The sequence below is a fragment of the Lissotriton vulgaris genome, chromosome 2_2 (genome assembly GCF_964263255.1).
Source record: "Lissotriton vulgaris chromosome 2_2, aLisVul1.2, whole genome shotgun sequence".
Lineage (NCBI taxonomy): Eukaryota > Metazoa > Chordata > Amphibia > Caudata > Salamandridae > Lissotriton > Lissotriton vulgaris.
This window is the reverse complement of record NC_141688.1, coordinates 231,149,211-231,167,070: the sequence shown is the minus strand read 5'-3', so window position 1 is coordinate 231,167,070 and position 17,860 is coordinate 231,149,211.

Below are 17,860 nucleotides of genomic sequence, written 5' to 3'. Positions count from 1 at the left end.
AAGGCCTCATCAATCCTGGAGGCAGAGTGCGTGGTTTTATGTGAGATGGAGCTCTGGCATGAGCTGAGCCTGTCTGCAGCTGTCGGGAACAACTCCCTAAGCTGATCCGGGATAATGCCATACCATATACTCTTAAGCGCCTTATAATCCTCGCGGTTATATAGCAACTTTGGTTTGGCTTTATCAAAACATGTCGTGTAAGGTGTCATACGAATTGGAATACTACCCCCTCGCCAGTTCTGGCGACGGGGGTAGCATTCCACCCTTCTAGAGGGAGAAGACATGTTACTTTACTGAAACGCGGTTGATTTAAAATGAGCCTCAGATCCACAAAATGGATGCCCCTGCCACAGACACGGGTCTGGCCTCCTGCTGCTGACCGAAAACCGGCAGAGGAGGCCTGGACAAAGAGTTTCCTGTCACAGGGCGGTGTCAAACCACCCCAGACAGGAGATAGTGGATTGGAGTAGGGAGGTTTCAAAGAAACCAGACACTGCCTGGGGAGCACAAGGCTGCCCCTTGCAGGATCCGGCCAAACCGGTTCTGGGGCCTCCCAGCCCCTGTCCCAGCGCGGCCAGGATCAAAGGAGAGGGGTGTAACCACCTCCTTCCTGGGTCCCACCCATAGGAGGGGACCTAGCAGGATGTCCAACCCCCTAGATTCGAATAAGAGGGGGAGCAGTCCCAACGGACCTCAGATCATCCTGAAGAAACATAAGAAACGAAATCTGGACCCTTCGACTTTCTACACGACGTGAGAAGACTGAAGAATCTCCCTTGTGGTCAAGGAGTGACCACCCTGTGCAAACAGGCACCATCCAGCCCTCGACCCTTGCTTTGTTGCAGTTCCCGCCGGAACTCGAGCGACAGAGATCGACGAGATCAAGCTTGCCTGCCTTCTACCTGCCCGATCCACAGTCCCTGTAGAGCTGAGACCCGTGGAGGCGACCGGAAGCGTGGGGCACGCCATCTTGAAAAGGCCACGAGACGCTGACCGTGCAGCCCACGAGTGACCCTCGAAGCTGTGCACCGGGGTTTGAGAAGCCCCAGCCCCGAGCTCCACTTGCACCAAAGCTCACCCCTCCACACTCGACGAGTGCTGCGTGGGGCCCTTCTGCTTGTGTGCGCTCGACGCGTTGGCCCGGTCACTTGCCAGCTGGCTTGTGGCCCCTGTGCCGACGAAACTTGAAATACGACTTGCTTTTCTTGTTGCTCCAGATCTGCACCAGCTCCTGTGAAAAGGAGCACCTACTCTGACCCTCCTGGTTCGAGTGATAAGCAATCTCCCGGTTCTGCGTGGATTGCTTTTGCCAAGTGCTGTTTGCTGCAATCTTGAAGCCGACGGTGCTGACGGCGAGAGCCTACGTGGGACAGATCGTGACCTGCTCCTGGACGTCGCAGATGCCCCAGAGCCCACGTGACAGCGGAGAGAAGCCTATCAACAACCGCCTGATTGCGCCCGACATTGCCTGGTTCCGTCCTGGTTCCACCCTGGTCACTGCTGAGTGACCCAGACTCTGTCCCCTCTGCTTTCAGGTACTTTTCTACTTCGATCCACCCTTGGATCGCACCGGACACTTCTGCTTCACAGCGCCTGCAGCTGCAACAGCTCCAAGCACCAAGAACCTGCGTGACAGAACCCGACACCACTTCGACCCTGTGCACCCACGGCCTGTGGGTGAGGTAACTTTGCAACGCCGGTGTCCTTACACTGGTACACACCTCTAGGGTCTGTGTCTAAAGTTTTGTGTTCCTAGGTTCAGCGGAAGTATCATTTAATTCACTTTATCCAACTTTTACGCACCATTGACTTTGCATTGGTGCGCGCCGCACTTTCCGTGCTGCACCCGTCTCCTGTGGGCTACTCCCGACTTCATCATTGCTAGTCCCGACTGCTCCCAGCGAATCTCTAGGCCCTAGGCCTAACCATTGTTCGATAAGTGTTCCTTATACCATTTTTTTAGTATATGGTTTGAGTGGCCACCCGCCCTCATCCATAATTGTGCAACTTTATATGTTTTACTGTGCTTTTGATTTAACGCTTGTGCCCCTTTCCTCATAAAGAGTACTGGGGAGTAATTTAGAAATAAATACATATATTTTTATAAATATATACTTGTGTGGTGTCCTTTCATTTGATTACAGGATTGTATGTGGTAAAACAGCTCGCTTAACACGACCTCTTAAGTTAAGCCTTTAAGGCTGCTTAGTCCATGCTACCACTAGGATAGCTTGTCTACAAGGTTGACTTACAACCTGACATCTTTGGGGTTTGTTTGGACTGATACCCAGTGGTTCCAGAATTGGAAACACTACATATCAGGCCAACTTCTCACAGTGAGCCACTCCTATGGCAGGCCTTAACAATCCTGAAGGCAGAGTGCGTGGTTTAATGTGAGATTGTGCTCTAGCATGAGCTGAGCCTGTCTGCAGCTGTCGGGACCAATTCCCTTAGCTGTTCCAGGATAATGCCAAACCATATACTATTAAGTGCATTATAATCCTCGCGGTTATATGTTAACTTTGGTTTGGCTTTATCAAAACATGTCGTGTAAGGTGTCATACGAATTGGAATACTACCCCCTCGCCAGTCCTGGCGACGGGGGTAGCATTCCACCCCTCTAGAGGGGACGACATGTTACTTTTGCTAAAACGCGGTTGATTTTTAAAAGAGCCTCAGATCCACAAAATGGATGCTTCTGCCACAGACACATGTCTGACCTCCTGCTGCTGACCGAAACTCAGCAGAGGAGGCCTGGACAAAGGCTTTCCTGTCACAGGGAGGTGTGACACCACCCCAGACAGGAGATAGTGGATTGTAGCAGGGAGGTTTGAAAGAAACCAGACAGTGCCTGGGGAGCACAAGGCTTCCCCTTGCATAATCCGGTCAAACCGGTTCTGGGGCAGCCCAGCCCCAGCTCCAGTGAGACCTGGACAAAGGAAAGGGGGTGTAACCACCCCCCTTCCTGGTCCCACCCATAGGGGAGGGACCTAGCAGGAGATCCACCCCTCAGATTGGAATAAGAGGGGGAGCAGTGCCAATGCAGATCAGATCATCCTGAAGAAACATAAGAAACGAAATCTGGACCCTTCGACTTTCTACACGACGTGAGAAGACTGAAGAATCTCCCTTGTGGTCAAGGAGTGACCACCCTGTGCAAACAGGCACCATCCAGCCCTCGACCCTTGCTTTGTTGCAGTTCCCGCCGGAACTCGAGCGACAGAGATCGACGAGATCAAGCTTGCCTGCCTTCTACCTGCCCGATCCACAGTCCCTGCAGAGCTGAGACCCGTGGAGGCGACCGGAAGCGTGGGGCACGCCATCTTGAAAAGGCCACGAGACGCTGACCGTGCAGCCCACGAGTGACCCTCAAAGCTGTGCACCGGGGTTTGAGAAGCCCCAGCCCCGAGCTCCACTTGCACCAAAGCTCACCCCTCCACACTCGACGAGTGCTGCGTGGTGCCCTTCTGCTTGTGTGCGCTCGACGCGTTGGCCCGGTCACTTGCCAGCTGGCTTGTGGCCCCTGTGCCGACGAAACTTGAAATACGACTTGCTTTTCTGGTTGCTCCAGATCTGCACCAGCTCTTGTGAAAAGGAGCACCCACTCTGACCCTCCTGGTTTGAGTGATAAGCAATCTCCCGGTTCTGCGTGGATTGCTTTTGCCAAGTGCTGTTTGCTGCAATCTTGAAGCCGACGGTGCTGACGGCGAGAGCCTACGTGGGACAGATCGTGACCTGCTCCTGGACGTCGCAGATGCCCCAGAGCCCACGTGACAGCGGAGAGAAGCCTATCGACAACCGCCTGATTGCGCCCGACATTGCCTGGTTCCGTCCTGGTTCCACCCTGGTCACTGCTGAGTGACCCAGACTCTGTCCCCTCTGCTTTCAGGTACTTTTCTACTTCGATCCACCCTTGGATCGCACCGGACACTTCTGCTTCACAGCGCCTGCAGCTGCAACAGCTCCAAGCACCAAGAACCTGCGTGACAGAACCCGACGCCACTTCGACCCTGTGCACCCACGGCCTGTGGGTGAGGTAACTTTGCAACGCCGGTGTCCTTACACTGGTACACACCTCTAGGGTCTGTGTCTAAAGTTTTGTGTTCCTAGGTTCAGCGGAAGTATCATTTAATTCACTTTATCCAACTTTTACGCACCATTGACTTTGCATTGGTGCGCGCCGCACTTTCCGTGCTGCACCCGTCTCCTGTGGGCTACTCCCGACTTCATCATTGCTAGTCCCGACTGCTCCCAGCGAATCTCTAGGCCCTAGGCCTAACCATTGTTCGATAAGTGTTCCTTATACCATTTTTTAGTATATGGTTTGAGTGGCCACCCGCCCTCATCCATAATTGTGCAACTTTATATGTTTTACTGTGCTTTTGATTTAACGCTTGTGCCCCTTTCCTCATAAAGAGTACTGGGGAGTAATTTAGAAATAAATACATATATTTTTACAATATATACTTGTGTGGTGTCCTTTCATTTGATTACAGGATTGTATGTGGTAAAACAGCTCGCTTAACACGACCTCTTAAGTTAAGCCTTTAAGGCTGCTTAGTCCATGCTACCACTAGGATAGTTTGTCTACAAGGTTGACTTACAACCTGACATCTTTGGGGTTTGTTTGGACTGATACCCAGTGGTTCCAGAATTGGAAACACTACATATCAGGCCAACTTCTCACATTGGTGTGCAGCGGTGCGGATTTGAGCTTGCTGTTTGTTTTACCATTGCAATCTTTACATCAAATTGAAAGATCACATCAAGTACCTCTAGGTACATATAAATCAAAAGCTTAGCATATTAAGTTCTACTGAACTTAGTAGTTGTAGATTAAAGGGATTAGCACACCCTGACTACAACTCACTAGCAAGGTACAGTAGGAAAACACTCAGTGTAGGTAAGTGCATCACTTACACCTCACTAGCAGTCATGTCTGATACAGGTAGAGCCTCAGGCTCTGCTCCTGTAGAAGTTGATCCTATAGGGACAACATCCAGATATGACAACCTTAGCCACAAAGACCTGAGTGCCTTGTGCACAGCCAGGGGGCTAAAAAGGGGCAGAGGCCCTACCATTCCTTCCCTAATAGCTATCCTAGAAAAGGATGACTTAGATAAGGTGAGTCAGGCTCCCTTAGAATCAGGTGAAGGGATACACTCCCCTGAGAATGAGAATGAGAATCTTCCAGAAGAAGAGGAAGAGGAAGGCTCTGATTTAGAAGAGCCTGAAGATCAGGATCAGAGGGGAAACCAGGTACAGGTTGCCAGGCTTAACCAGGCCAACCTGGACCTACATGAGAATGGAGAGGGCCAGCACCACTCCAGATCTCATAACCAAATTCTCCCAGGTAACAGGAGGGTGAGATCTCAATCAAGGGACTCTCATCTTTCTAGTGCCTCAAGAGAATCTCAAAGAGGGATGACTCCCTCCCAGAGGAAAGAGCATAGGGCCAGGATGAGGGCTGTCCAACTCCAAATAGAAAGGGAAGAGGTAGCCTTGGCTCAAGCTAAACTTGCTTTAGCAAGAGAAAGAAAATTGTGTGGCTTAGATGCCACTGGTGGCAGCAAAGTTCCTAAAGAGAAACCCAGGTCCTATGATAGTAGAAACCTGACAAAGATTGTGCCCCCCTATCAGGAAGGGGATGACATCCACAAATGGATGACTGCTCTGGAGAGAGCCTGCATGGTACAGCAGGTTCCTGAGGAACAGTGGGCAGCAATCTTATGGTACTCCTTTTCAGAGAAAGGGAGAGATAGGCTCCTCACTGTCAGACATGAGGATGCCAGCAATTACAAAGTCCTGAAGAGTGTCCTAATAGATGGGTTTGGCTTAACCACTGAACAGTACAGGTTAAAGTTCAGAGATACCCAGAAGACACAGACTCAGGACTGGACTGATTTTGTTGATTGTGCAACTAAGGCTCTGGAGGGTTGGCTAAATGGCAGCAAAGTACATGACTTCACAGGATTGTATAATTTGATTATGAGGGAGCAGATCCTTAGTAATTGTCAGAACCAGCTCTTACACCAGCACCTGGTGGACTCAGATTTGACCTCTCCCCAAGAATTGGGAAAGAGGGCAGATAAATGGGTCAGAACCAGGATTAGGCCTAAGAATCAGGACAATAACCAGAAGAAGGAGTCTACCAAGCCTCAAGATAAGGGTGGGGATAAAAGTAAAGAAAACACTTCCCCAGGGCCCCAAAACTCCAAGAAGGGGGGTGGGTCCCAAGACACTTCATCAACTGAGAAAAAACCTTATTGTCATGCCTGTAAACAGGTTGGGCATTACAAAACAGACAGCTGTTGTCCCAAGAATGGCAATAAAGAAAACATACCTCCAAAGCCAGCTCCAACACCTCCTGTTACTGTCAGCAGTAATCCCCCAGGAAGTGGGAGCACACCCAGGAATCTGGGTGGGTTTACTTTTGGAGCCCAAGGGGACCCTGGCCTATCCAGGTCCCCATCCCCAAATGATCTTGTTTATGAGACTGGCATGGGGTTTGCCAACTTCTCTGTTTGCCCAAATACCTTGAGCAAATATAAACAAGAACCCATCATCAATGGTTTGAAAGTTGAAGCTTTTAGAGACACAGGGGCTAGCATCACCATGGTGGCTGACTGTATAGTCCCCTCTAAGCAACTTTTACCAGGTGCCACATACCAGGTAACAAACATTGATGGTATCCAAACAAATCATCCCATGGCAGTAGTAAGTCTCAGCTGGGGAGGTGTCACTGGCCCAAAGAGAGTGGCAGTGTCACCAAACTTGCCTGTAGACTGCCTACTGGGCAATGATTTAGAAATCTCAGCCTGGGCTGAGGTTGAACAGGAAATCCATTCTAGAATGGTAAACTCTAATGGAAAGGTTAGTGGGGCTGTACTTGCTATAGCCCCAATCCAAGATGTCCTTCCTGAAAAGGTTGGTAGGGCTGAGCAACTCTCTGCCCCATCTTTAACAGAAGCTCTTCCCAAACAGAATAGCAAAGCTGTTATGATAACAGCAGAAACCCAAACTGAGTCTCCTCCTGAAAAGGTTGGTGGGGCTGTGATGGCCACAGCCCAAACTCAAACAGATATGTGTGTTGTGAAGCCTGAAATGATGGATCACTCCACCCAAACTGAGAGCATGGAGGAGGAAGAGAAATCTTCCCCTCACCAGACAGTAGGACAGGATCAGCCTCCTCAGGGAACTGATCTTACCCCTGATGAAGGAACTGCCCCAGAGGTTGTTAGGCCTGGCCTGACAGAGCCTCTGATGGCAGTGGACCCTTCTCAGGTGGGATCCAGTCTGGAGCAGGTAACCTGCCCCTCTCTACCTTGCCTTAGTCAGCCCAGGGCTGCAGAGGACAAGAAGGACAGTGAGACCCAGCGGTCCCCCTGTCAAATAAAGCACCCCCATCAACAGATTAGGGGCACCAAAACTAGTAGCCCTTGTAAGGTGAAAACTTTAAAAACACCTGAGGGAGCCCCCTTAAAAGTAGTTAGGGACCTCCCACAGATGGATTCTGTTGGGCACAGCCAACCCTGGGACCCAAAGGGCCCAAACCTGAACTGTCCCTCCAGCAAGCCACACAGAGGGACCCAGCCTCCAGCTTTAGGTAGCCAGAGGTTGACCCTGAGAGCTCAGTGCAACTCAGTTGAAGAAAGAAAGGCACACATGGTGGAAGATGATTGGAGGAAGTTGAGCCCAAAAATAGTGGAGCCTCACTTCAATACTCCATATCCAAACCAGCCTTTAACTTTGCATAAACACACCCAAGGTAGTGATTCCCTATGGTGGAGACCCTCTAATACCCCTAGGGTGAGGGACTGCTTAGTGGACCATGAGACAGGGGGTACCCATGCTAGTGCAGGTACTTCCTTATATGGCCACTCAGGCAATAAAGGCTTACCTGGCCAAGGATAGCCTTATCTCCTTTCGTTTGGGGGGGGGGGGTTATGTAGGAAGGTGGCTACCTGACTATGGTTACCCCAGATTTTTTGCCTTGTGTTTAGCTGGTTTTCGACTTAGTTGGCCTGGTTCCCTGCTAATCAGGGCCCCAGGCTATCTGCTCTCTCTGTAAAATGGATTCCATGTACCCTAGGTACATACCACAATTGGAAATGGACTCCTTGTCAGCCCCTGTACCATGCACTATAGGTGCTCAGGGCATAGGTGCCACCAAGGCCTACCAGGGGCTGAAGCATAGCTTTTGCCACCCCTGGCTGGTTCTTAAATTGACACAACTGGCTGATCACTCAGCTGGGGCAAGTGGGTGTAATCACCCCTTGCTTAGATATAGTATGCCTATATCTAAACCTATCTGGACACATATAGACCTGTGAGCCACTCCTATGGCAGGCCTTAACAATCCTGAAGGCAGAGTGCGTGGTTTAATGTGAGATGGTGCTCTAGCATGAGCTGAGCCTGTCTGCAGCTGTCGGGACCAATTCCCTTAGCTGTTCCAGGATAATGCCAAACCATATACTATTAAGTGCATTATAATCCTCGCGGTTATATGTTAACTTTGGTTTGGCTTTATCAAAACATGTCGTGTAAGGTGTCATACGAATTGGAATACTACCCCCTCGCCAGTCCTGGCGACGGGGGTAGCATTCCACCCCTCTAGAGGGGACGACATGTTACTTTTGCTAAAACGCGGTTGATTTTTAAAAGAGCCTCAGATCCACAAAATGGATGCTTCTGCCACAGACACATGTCTGACCTCCTGCTGCTGACCGAAACTCAGCAGAGGAGGCCTGGACAAAGGCTTTCCTGTCACAGGGAGGTGTGACACCACCCCAGACAGGAGATAGTGGATTGTAGCAGGGAGGTTTGAAAGAAACCAGACAGTGCCTGGGGAGCACAAGGCTTCCCCTTGCATAATCCGGTCAAACCGGTTCTGGGGCAGCCCAGCCCCAGCTCCAGTGAGACCTGGACAAAGGAAAGGGGGTGTAACCACCCCCCTTCCTGGTCCCACCCATAGGGGAGGGACCTAGCAGGAGATCCACCCCTCAGATTGGAATAAGAGGGGGAGCAGTGCCAATGCAGATCAGATCATCCTGAAGAAACATAAGAAACGAAATCTGGACCCTTCGACTTTCTACACGACGTGAGAAGACTGAAGAATCTCCCTTGTGGTCAAGGAGTGACCACCCTGTGCAAACAGGCACCATCCAGCCCTCGACCCTTGCTTTGTTGCAGTTCCCGCCGGAACTCGAGCGACAGAGATCGACGAGATCAAGCTTGCCTGCCTTCTACCTGCCCGATCCACAGTCCCTGCAGAGCTGAGACCCGTGGAGGCGACCGGAAGCGTGGGGCACGCCATCTTGAAAAGGCCACGAGACGCTGACCGTGCAGCCCACGAGTGACCCTCGAAGCTGTGCACCGGGGTTTGAGAAGCCCCAGCTCCGAGCTCCACTTGCACCAAAGCTCACCCCTCCACACTCGACGAGTGCTGCGTGGGGCCCTTCTGCTTGTGTGCGCTCGACGCGTTGGCCCGGTCACTTGCCAGCTGGCTTGTGGCCCCTGTGCCGACGAAACTTGAAATACGACTTGCTTTTCTGGTTGCTCCAGATCTGCACCAGCTCCTGTGAAAAGGAGCACCCACTCTGACCCTCCTGGTTTGAGTGATAAGCAATCTCCCGGTTCTGCGTGGATTGCTTTTGCCAAGTGCTGTTTGCTGCAATCTTGAAGCCGACGGTGCTGACGGCGAGAGCCTACGTGGGACAGATCGTGACCTGCTCCTGGACGTCGCAGATGCCCCAGAGCCCACGTGACAGCGGAGAGAAGCCTATCGACAACCGCCTGATTGCGCCCGACATTGCCTGGTTCCGTCCTGGTTCCACCCTGGTCACTGCTGAGTGACCCAGACTCTGTCCCCTCTGCTTTCAGGTACTTTTCTACTTCGATCCACCCTTGGATCGCACCGGACACTTCTGCTTCACAGCGCCTGCAGCTGCAACAGCTCCAAGCACCAAGAACCTGCGTGACAGAACCCGACGCCACTTCGACCCTGTGCACCCACGGCCTGTGGGTGAGGTAACTTTGCAACGCCGGTGTCCTTACACTGGTACACACCTCTAGGGTCTGTGTCTAAAGTTTTGTGTTCCTAGGTTCAGCGGAAGTATCATTTAATTCACTTTATCCAACTTTTACGCACCATTGACTTTGCATTGGTGCGCGCCGCACTTTCCGTGCTGCACCCGTCTCCTGTGGGCTACTCCCGACTTCATCATTGCTAGTCCCGACTGCTCCCAGCGAATCTCTAGGCCCTAGGCCTAACCATTGTTCGATAAGTGTTCCTTATACCATTTTTTTAGTATATGGTTTGAGTGGCCACCCGCCCTCATCCATAATTGTGCAACTTTATATGTTTTACTGTGCTTTTGATTTAACGCTTGTGCCCCTTTCCTCATAAAGAGTACTGGGGAGTAATTTAGAAATAAATACATATATTTTTACAATATATACTTGTGTGGTGTCCTTTCATTTGATTACAGGATTGTATGTGGTAAAACAGCTCGCTTAACACGACCTCTTAAGTTAAGCCTTTAAGGCTGCTTAGTCCATGCTACCACTAGGATAGTTTGTCTACAAGGTTGACTTACAACCTGACATCTTTGGGGTTTGTTTGGACTGATACCCAGTGGTTCCAGAATTGGAAACACTACATATCAGGCCAACTTCTCACAATTCTCTTCAGTCTTCTGTGCAGCAGAATGTCGAAGTCCAGTCTTCTTCTTGTTTAAAGTTGATTTCAGGATGATCTGAGTTGCATTGGCACTGCTCCCCCTCTTATTCCAATCTGAGGGGTGGATCTCCTGCTAGGTCCCTCCCCTATGGGTGGGACCAGGAAGGGGGGTGGTTACACCCCCTTTCCTTTGTCCAGGTCTCACTGGAGCTGGGGCTGGGCTGCCCCAGAACCGGTTTGACCGGATTATGCAAGGGGAAGCCTTGTGCTCCCCAGGCACTGTCTGGTTTCATTCAAACCTCCCTGCTACAATCCACTATCTCCTGTCTGGGGTGGTGTCACACCTCCCTGTGACAGGAAATCCTTTGTCCAGGCCTCCTCTGCTGAGTTTCGGTCAGCAGCAGGAGGTCAGACATGTGTCTGTGGCAGAAGCATCCATTTTGTGGATCTGAGGCTCTTTTAAAAATCAACCGCGTTTTAGCAAAAGTAACATGTCGTCCCCTCTAGAGGGGTGGAATGCTACCCCCGTCGCCAGGACTGGCAAGGGGGTAGTATTCCAAATCGTATGACACCTTACACGACATGTTTTGATAAAGCCAAACCAAAGTTTACATATAACCGCGAGGATTATAATGCACTTAATAGTATATGGTTTGGCATTATCCCGGAACAGCTAAGGGAATTGGTCCCGACAGCTGCAGACAGGCTCAGCTCATGCTAGAGCACCATCTCACATTAAACCACGCACTCTGCCTTCAGGATTGTTAAGGCCTGCCATAGGAGTGGCTCACAGGTTTATATGTGTCCAGATTGGTTTAGATATAGGCATACTATATCTAAGCAAGGGGTGATTACACCACCTTGCCCCAGCTGAGTGATCAGCCAGTTGTGTCAATTTTAGATAGCCAGCCAGGGGTGGCAAAAGATATGCTGCAGCCCCTGGTAGGCCTTGGATGCACCTATGCCCTGGGCACCTATAGTGCTCTGTACAGGGGCTGATAAGGTGACCCAAGCCAATCTAGTTATGCACCTAGGGTACATGGAATCCATTTTACAGAGAGAGCAGATAGCCTGGGGCCCTGATTAGCAGGGAACCAGGCCAACTAAGTCGAAAACCAGCTAAACACAAGGCAAAAAATCTGGGGTAACCATAGTCAGGTAGCCACCTTCCTACACAACCCCCCCCAAACGAAAGGAGATAAGGCTATCCTTGTCCAGGTAAGCCTTTATTGCCTGAGTGGCCATATAAGGAAGTACCTGCACTAGCATGGGTACCCCCTGTCTCATGGTCCACTAAGCAGTCCCTCACCCTTGGGGTATCAGAGGGTCTCCACCATAGGGAATCACTACCTTGGGTGTGTCTTTGCAAGTTAGAAGGCTGGTTTGGATATGGAGTTTTGAAGTGAGGCTCCACTAATTTAGGACTCAGCTTCCTCCAATTATCTACCACCATGTGTGCCCTTCTCTCTTCAACTGAGTTGCACTGTGCTCTCAGGGTCAACCTCTGGCTACCTAAAGCTGGAGGCTGGGTCCCTCTGTTTGGCTTGCTGGAGGGACAGTTCAGGTTTGGGCCTTTGGGTCCCAGGTTTGGCTGTGCCCAACAGAATCCATCTGTGGGAGGTCCCTAACTACTTTTAAGGGGGCTCCCTCAGGAGTTTTTAAAGTTTTCACCTCACTAGGGCTACTAGTTTTGGTGCCCCTAATCTGTTGATGGGGGTGCTTTATTTGACAGGGGGCCCTCTGGGTCTCACTGTCCTTCTTGTCCTCTGCAGCCCTGGGCTGACTAAGGCAAGGTAGAGAGGGGCAGGTTACCTGCTCCAGACTGGATCCCACCTGAGAAGGGTCCACTGCCATCAGAGGCTCTGTCAGGCCAGGCCTAACAACCTCTGGGGCAGTTCCTTCATCAGGGGTAAGATCAGTTCCCTGAGGAGGCTGATCCTGTCCTACTGTCTGGTGAGGGGGAGATTTCTCTTCCTCCTCCATGCTCTCAGTTTGGGTGGAGTGATCCATCATTTCAGGCTTCACAACACACATATCTGTTTGAGTTTGGGCTGTGGCCATCACAGCCCCACCAACCTTTTCAGGAGGAGACTCAGTTTGGGTTTCTGCTGTTATCATAACAGCTTTGCTATTCTGTTTTGGAAGAGCTTCTGGTAAAGATGGGGCAGAGAGTTGCTCAGCCCTACCAACCCTTTCAGGGAGGACATCTTGAATTGGGGCTATAGCCAGTACAGCCCCACTAACCTTTCCATTGGAATGTACCATTCTAGAATGGATTTCCTGTTCAACCTCAGCCCAGGCTGAGATTTCCAAATCATTACCCAGTAGACAGTCTACAGGCAAGTTTGGTGACACTGCCACTCTCTTTGGGCCAATGACACCTCCCCAGCTGAGACTTACTACTGCCATGGGATGATTTGTTTGGATGCCATCAATGTTTGTTACCTGGTATGTGGCACCAGGTAAAAGTTGCTTAGAGGGGACTATACAGTCAGCCACCATGGTGATGCTAGCCCCTGTGTCTCTAAAAGCTTCAACTTTCAAACCATTGATGATGGGTTCTTGTCTATATTTGCTCAAGGTATTTGGGCAAACTGAGAAGTTGGCAGACCCCATGCCAGTCTCATAAACAAGATCATTTGGGGATGGGGACCTGGATAGGCCAGGGTCCCCTTGGGCTCCAAAAGTAAACCCACCCAGATTCCTGGGTGTGCTCCCACTTCCTGGGGGATTACTGCTGACAGTAACAGGAGGTGTTGGAGCTGGCTTTGGAGGTATGTTTTCTTTATTGCCATTCTTGGGACAACAGCTGTCTGTTTTGTAATGCCCAACCTGTTTACAGGCATGACAATAAGGCTTTTTGTCAGTTGATGAAGTGTCTTGGGACCCACCCCCATTCTTGGAGTTTTGGGGCCCTGGGGAAGTCTTTTCTTTACTTTTATCCCCACCCTTATCTTGAGGCTTGGTAGACTCCTTCTTCTGGTTATTGTCCTGATTCTTAGGCCTAATCCTGGTTCTGACCCATTTATCTGCCCTCTTTCCCAATTCTTGGGGAGAGGTCAAATCTGAGTCCACCAGGAGCTGGTGTAAGAGCTGGTTCTGACAATTACTTAGGATCTGCTCCCTCATAATCAAATTATACAATCCTGTGAAGTCATGTTGTGAGAAGTTGGCCTGATATGTAGTGTTTCCAATTCTGGAACCACTGGGTATCAGTCCAAATAAACCCCAAAGATGTCAGGTTGTAAGTCAACCTTGTAGACAAGCTATCCTAGTGGTAGCATGGACTAAGCAGCCTTAAAGGCTTAACTTAAGAGGTCGTGTTAAGCGAGCTTGTTTTACCACATACAATCCTGTAATCAAATGAAAGGACACCACACAAGTATATATTGTAAAAATATATGTATTTATTTCTAAATTACTCCCCAGTACTCTTTATGAGGAAAGGGGCACAAGCGTTAAATCAAAAGCACTGTTAAACATATAAAGTTGGCACAATTATGGCTGAGGGCGGGGGGCCACTCAGACCATATACTAAAAAAATGGTATAAGTAACACTTATCGAGCAATGGTTAGGCCTAGGGCCTAGAGATTCGCTGGGAGCAGTCAGGACAAGCAATGAAGAAGTCGGGAGTAGCCCACAGGATACGGGTGCAGCACGGAAAGTGCGGCGCGCACCAATGTAAAGTCAATGGTGCGTAAAAGTTAGTTAAAGTGAATTAAATGATACTTCCGCTGAACCTAGAAACACAAAACTTCAGACACAGACCCTAGAGGTGTGTGCCAGTGTAAGGACACCGGCGTTGCAAAGTTACCTCACCCACAGGCCGTGGGTGCACAGGGTCGAAGTGGCGTCGGGTTCTGTCACGCAGGTTCTTGGTGCTTGGAGCTGTTGCAGCTGCAGGCGCTGTGAAGCAGAAGTGTCCGGTGCGATCCAAGGGTGGATCGAAGTAGAAAAGTACCTGAAAGCAGAGGGGACAGAGTCTGGGTCACTCAGCAGTGACCAGGGTGGAACCAGGACGGAACCAGGCAATGTCGGGCGCAATCAGGCGGTTGTCGATAGGCTTCTCTCCGCTGTCACGTGGGCTCTGGGGCATCTGCGATGTCCAGGAGCAGGTCACGATCTGTCCCACGTAGGCTCTCGCCGTCAGCACCGTCGGCTTGAAGATTGTAGCAAACAGCACTTGGCAAAAGCAATCCACGCGGAACCGGGAGATTGCTTATCACTCGAACCAGGAGGGTCAGAGTGGGTGCTCCTTTTCACAGGAGCTGGTGCAGATCTGGAGCAACCAGAAAAGCAAGTCGGTTTTCAAGTTTCGTCGGCACAGGGGCCACAAGCCAGCTGGCAAGTGACCGGGCCAACGCGTCGAGCACACACAGGCAGAAGGGCCCCACGCAGCACTCGTCGAGTGTGGAGGGGTGAGCTTTGGTGCAAGTGGAGCTCGGGGCTGGGGCTTCTCAAACCCCGGTGTACAGCTTCGAGGGTCACTCGTGGGCTGCACGGTCAGCGTCTCGTGGCCTTTTCAAGATGGCGTGCCCCACGCTTCCGGTCGCCTCCACGGGTCTCAGCTCTGCAGGGACTGTGGATCGGGCAGGTAGAAGGCAGGCAAGCTTGATCTCGTCGATCTCTGTCGCTCGAGTTCCGGCGGGAACTGCAACAAAGCAAGGGTCGAGGGCTGGATGGTGCCTGTTTGCACAGGGTGGTCACTCCTTGACCACAAGGGAGATTCTTCAGTCTTCTCACGTCGTGTAGAAAGTCGAAGGGTCCAGATTTCGTTTCTTATGTTTCTTCAGGATGATCTGAGTTGCATTGGCACTGCTCCCCCTCTTATTCCAATCTGAGGGGTGGATCTCCTGCTAGGTCCCTCCCCTATGGGTGGGACCAGGAAGGGGGGTGGTTACACCCCCTTTCCTTTGTCCAGGTCTCACTGGAGCTGGGGCTGGGCTGCCCCAGAACCGGTTTGACCGGATTATGCAAGGGGAAGCCTTGTGCTCCCCAGGCACTGTCTGGTTTCATTCAAACCTCCCTGCTACAATCCACTATCTCCTGTCTGGGGTGGTGTCACACCTCCCTGTGACAGGAAATCCTTTGTCCAGGCCTCCTCTGCTGAGTTTCGGTCAGCAGCAGGAGGTCAGACATGTGTCTGTGGCAGAAGCATCCATTTTGTGGATCTGAGGCTCTTTTAAAAATCAACCGCATTTTAGCAAAAGTAACATGTCGTCCCCTCTAGAGGGGTGGAATGCTACCCCCGTCGCCAGGACTGGCGAGGGGGTAGTATTCCAATTCGTATGACACCTTACACGACATGTTTTGATAAAGCCAAACCAAAGTTAACATATAACCGCGAGGATTATAATGCACTTAATAGTATATGGTTTGGCATTATCCCGGATCAGCTTAGGGAGTTGTTCCCGACAGCTGCAGACAGGCTCAGCTCATGCCAGAGCACCATCTCACATAAAACCACGCACTCTGCCTCCAGGATTGATGAGGCCTTCCATAGGAGTGGCTTACAGGCTATATATGTGTCCAGATATAGGTTTAGATATAGGTATACTATATCTAAGCAAGGGGTGATTACACCCACTTGCCCCAGCTGAGTGATCAGCCAGTTGTGTCAATTTAGATAGCCAGCCAGGGGTGGCAAAAGATATGCTGCAGCCCCTGGTAGGCCTTGGATGCACCTATGCCCTGGGCACCTATAGTGCTCTGTACAGGGGCTGATAAGGTGACCCAAGCCAATCTAGTTATGCACCTAGGGTACATGGAATCCATTTTACAGAGAGAGCAGATAGCCTGGGGCCCTGATTAGCAGGGAACCAGGCCAACTAAGTCGAAAACCAGCTAAACACAGGGCAAAAAATCTGGGGTAACCATAGTCAGGTAGCCACCTTCCTACATAACCCCCCCCCAAACGAAAGGAGATAAGGCTATCCTTGGCCAGGTAAGCCTTTATTGCCTGAGTGGCCATATAAGGAAGTACCTGCACTAGCATGGGTGCCCCCTGTCTCATGGTCCACTAAGCAGTCCCTCACCCTAGGGGTATTAGAGGGTCTCCACCATAGGGAATCACTACCTTGGGTGTGTTTATGCAAAGTTAAAGGCTGGTTTTGATATGGAGTATTGAAGTGAGGCTCCACTATTTTTGGGCTCAACTTCCTCCAATTATCTTCCACCATGTGTGCCTTTCTTTCTTCAACTGAGTTGCACTGAGCTCTCAGGGTCAACCTCTGGCTACCTAAAGCTGGAGGCTGGGTCCCTCTGTTTGGCTTGCTGGAGGGACAGTTCAGGTTTGGGCCCTTTGGGTCCCAGGTTTGGCTGTGCCCAACAGAATCCATCTGTGGGAGGTCCCTAACTGTTTTTAAGGGGGCTCCCTCAGGAGTTTTTAAAGTTTTCACCTTACTAGGCCTACTAGTTTTGGTGACCCTAATCTGTTGATGGGGGTGCTTTATTTGACAGGGGGCCCTCTGGGTCTCACTGTCCTTCTTGTCCTCTGCAGCCCTGGGCTGACTGAGGCAAGGTAGAGAGGGGCAGGTTACCTGCTCCAGACTGGATCCCACCTGAGAAGGGTCCACTGCCATCAGAGGCTCTGTCAGGCCAGGCCTAACAACCTCTGGGGCAGTGCCTTCATCAGGGGTAAGATCAGTTCCCTGAGGAGGCTGATCCTGTCCTACTGTCTGGTGAGGGGGAGATTTCTCTTCCTCCTCCATGCTCTCAGTTTGGGTGGAGTGATCCATCATTTCAGGCTTCACAACACACATATCTGTTTGAGTTTGGGCTGTGGCCATCACAGCCCCACCAACCTTTTCAGGAGGAGACTCAGTTTGGGTTTCTGCTGTTATCATAACAGCTTTGCTATTCTGTCTTGGAAGAGCTTCTGGTAAAGATGGGGCAGAGAGTTGCTCAGCCCTACCAACCTTTTCAGGAAGGACATCTTGAATTGGGGCTATAGCCAGTACAGCCCCACTAACCTTTCCATTGGAATTTACCATTCTAGAATGGATTTCCTGTTCAACCTCAGCCCAGGCTGAGATTTCCAAATCATTACCCAGTAGACAGTCTACAGGCAAGTTTGGTGACACTGCCACTCTCTTTGGGCCAATGACACCTCCCCAGCTGAGACTTACTACTGCCATGGGATGATTTGTTTGGATGCCATCAATGTTTGTTACCTGGTA